Below are 4,267 nucleotides of genomic sequence, written 5' to 3'. Positions count from 1 at the left end.
GCTGTTGAAACACCGGAACAACTTATAAATGAAGTGTATCCAAGTATTGCTGAAAATTATACTAATTCAGAATGGTTACGGGAGCGCATTATTCTAGCCACGAAAAACGACATTGTCAATAGCATCAACAACATCATCCAGGAAATGATTCCGGGAGAAGAGAAAATCTACAACTCAATCGATACAATGACTGATAAACAAGAAAGCGTAAATTTTCCTTCTGAATTTTTGAATTCACTAAATGTTCCAGGAATGCCATTGCACTGCCTTAAATTGAAAGTTGGTTCACCAATTATTCTATTACGAAATCTGAACTCGCCAAAATTGTGTAATGGTACGAGACTCTGTATTAAACAGCTACAAAATAACATCATCGAAGCCAGTATAATGACTGGTAAAGAAAAAGGACAAATAGTATTTATACCACGAATACCTTTAATATCAAATGGATTGCCCTTTACGTTTAAACGTTTACAATTCCCGGTGAAGTTGGCTTACAGTATGACCATCAACAAAGCACAGGGCCAAACATTCAAATACTGTGGCGTTGACTTAAAGGAACCATGCTTTGCACATGGTCAATTATACGTTGCATGCTCACGAGCAGGATCACCTCGAAATTTGTTCATCTACAGCCCGGGCAATAAAACAATAAATGTAGTCTATAAGCAAGTATTATAGAAAAATTAAACAAAATGTAAATGTATAATATAACGTGTAATATGTTAATGTATTTATCATATATGTAGTATGTAGAATATCATATGTAAATAATTGTGTGAATAAAACATAAATTTTCCATTTACTAAGGTGTTTTTTATTCTAACTTATGATTATTTCAATTAGTTAATTAGTTAATTAATTAAATATACTTTCTATACACCGCATATTTAATGGTCGACTAAGTCTTTCAATATCTAAGATAGAAATCTATATTATCTACGTTAAAAAATGCATCCTCAAATATTTTTTATACCATTAAACATGCGATTTATTTTAACCCGAGCAACGCCGGGTTTTGCAGCTAGTGTATGTATAGAAGACGTTCGTATCGAGTACAAGGATTTTAAATGGGTCTGTGAGATAAAAACCGTATGCAATTGAATCTAGAATCTTTAATGACTTACCATCAGAGTTAAAAAGTACATGTGTAACAAAGCAATCATTTAAAAAGAAAGTAAGCAGCGTACTACTAACTAAATTTAAAAACACAATAAAATAAAAGTAAAGTAATTTATTAAGAAACAAGTTTAATATGTAAAAACAGTACCCCTAGTGTAAATTTTATCGACATCATAACGTGACGAACGCGTTTGCGTTAAGTCTCATTTTGTATAGGATTTTGAGTTTCCAAAACGTCCCGCTTGGCGCGCACCATCTAAATCCAATACAAAATGAGACTAAACGCAAACGCGTACGTCACGTTTCAAAATCGAATTTATTTACACTAGGGGTACAGATATAGTAATAGTGATTCTTAAGTAATAACAAACAAGATAGTACACAGTGCTGTATTGTCTTGTTTGCCAGTGCTATTGCTATTAATATGAATATTACCAGCTATATAAGATAAAGAACCTTCACTTAATGTTATTTGGAGCCTCGTCTGCCAACAAACCATACTCTGGTTTGGCGGAAGTTGCGATTTAGTTTTAAGGTTTGTCTTTTGAATAAACATTTATTTCATTTCATTTCATCTAAAATCGTATTATTACACTAGCGACATGCGCCACTTCGATTAGTTTGAATTGGGCCGCTAGATTATAACAAGAATTATAGTGCAAGAAGACGCGCAGATTTTCAAATCTAACCTTTAATAAAATGACAATTAGAGTCAAGGCACGCGTCATCGTGAATGACACGATCTATTCTTTTGAACGTGAACTGTAAAGATACATCTCTATTTCAAAATAAAAACACAATGTGTTGCACTCCAGTGCCGGCAGAAGTGAAAACTTGACTTGGCGTTGTGCATTTTTGATATTTTAGCGAATAATTTTGCACGAATTGCTTTAATTATCAGTATAAAAGTACTATCATTTATGTGGTAAAATACAATATTCATTGCAAGCGCCCTGCGCCGCCTAAATGAAACAGCAGGCGCAGGCATACATTTTCGCCGCGCGGTAGAAAGAGAGGGTGATACTTCCTCTCCTAAGCCGCGCCGGCGGTCTACTGGCTTCAATGACATTGTAACAGTTTTTCGATCAGGTCACGTGTCCGTCTTACGAATTTCAATCTGACGAATGTGTCGGTCACGTGACCTGTCGCGAGTTTAATATTTCTTCCCCATCACAAAAAGTGCACAGCGCCGCTAAAGAAGTTTTCACTTTATTGTAGGTACACAAAATTGTTTACAAAATTGTTTTTATTAACCTAATTAAATATAATTGACAAAAAGACATTTTATTTTTTCAAAAGTATTTAAGGGTGCAGATACTTTTGACGTATTGTTTCATCCGCTAATATTGATGCTGACTGTACATACAAATAGGCCAATTCGAACGAGCACTGACATAAAACGCGAGTTCACTCTCACTTATCCGTAGGTAGATGTATTAGTGCGAGCGGGACGCCCGCGCGAATTACAGCTGATATGATTCCAATATGATTATAGGAAATATATCTTAGTTCAAGGGTTTGACATACCCTTTTAGGGTCCATGAGATACTTGTATAAATGCTGTAACAACTCTTGATTTTTACCATGGTGCAATAAATTAAAATTCATGATTCAAGTTTTAATGTCAGGGCTGCGCGTAGGCAACATGCAAATCGCTTACGCTCCGTAGCGATCTAAACGCAACTGCCACCGTCGCACTATGGAATAAATGGAAGATTGATAGATAAATAGACTGATACTTACTTACTTACTTCACTGGCTCAGTGACCCAAACAGGATCTTGGCCTCTGACACAAGAGAGCGCCACTCTGCCCTATCCTGCGCCACTTCACGCCAGTTGGGTATTCCGAGGGCGAACAGGTCTTTTAGGACTTCGTCACTCCAGCGGTATCTGGGACGCCCAGACGGACGTTTTCCACCCGGGTGCCCCACATACGCTCTTCTCACAGCACGATCCTCTCCCATCATCTCTACTTTGATCTCGCCAATTATATTGGGCAGCGCAACCAGCTCCTCTAGCTCCCTATTCTTCCTACGCCTCCAAGTTCCATCTTCATCTCTGACAGAACAAAAAGATCGTCAGATTGTATAAGATAATAATAGTTCATTAAAAAATGAGGCCTATTGTTTTTGACCTATTTGTCTCATTCAAAAGAAAAAAAATCCTCCCGCGGACGCTCCGGCTGTGGAATGAGCTCCCTTCCGAGGTTTTTCCGAGGGTCTACAGTATGAGGTTCTTCAAAAAAGGAGTGTACAGGTTCTTAATCGGCAACGCGCATGTAACACCTCTGGAGTTGCAGGGGTCCATAGGCTGCGGTGACTGCTTACCATCAGGCGGGCCGTACGCTTGTTTGCCACCGTCGTGGTATTAAAAAAAAAAGGCAGGCCAAAAAAATTTTCTCTTGCAGAGTATAAAGCTGTCAAGAGATAGAGACAAAAAGTATTTCGTTGTCGATGCCATAGCGATTGTCACCTTGGCTAGGCTGTTTGAATCCTTTTGCTTAATACAACATTACAATATTAAAATATCCTGTCAGTCCAAAATCCTCATATTCGTATGCTTAGCAATTATACTGCGAGCATCAGCAAAACCCGCCGTATTTTACAGGCGGGCACATCCTGAAATTAATTTAATAATACGAACACCGCTTAATATTAACGCGGCCGGCGGGGGGTTAAGGTATAAGAAATGGCGTCAAACATAATACCATCGATCTATAATGTACACTCCCCTGTTACTCATTTACAAAACGAATAGCAGGGAGAGAATGTTTTAAAATAAATGGTGCCATACTGGCCATGTTTAATTTAAATACAAAACCGGTCAAATGAGAGTTCGTTATTTTAACGGAAGGGTATTTTTTTTTTCACATTTTCCTTCATAATTTTTTTTTCTATGAAAAAAAAATGAGCTCTTGCTTCTATGAAAAAAAGAGTTACCCCACTTGACCTAGTCACTAGACTTTGAAATTTTGACCCCTCTTCATATTGGGCAGTTTCTAGTTAATAAAAAAAATACTCTCAATGTGTCTGAGTTAGCGTTGCTTGTAACTATTTCAAATTTCAAATAGATAACTTAAGTGGTTCTCGAGATATTTGGCGATGTGACAGACAGACGGACGGACGGACAAGTCGCACCATAAAA

The sequence above is a fragment of the Cydia pomonella genome, chromosome 10 (assembly GCF_033807575.1).
Source record: "Cydia pomonella isolate Wapato2018A chromosome 10, ilCydPomo1, whole genome shotgun sequence".
NCBI classification, from domain to species: domain Eukaryota; kingdom Metazoa; phylum Arthropoda; class Insecta; order Lepidoptera; family Tortricidae; genus Cydia; species Cydia pomonella.
Note: the sequence above shows the minus strand (reverse complement) of the source record.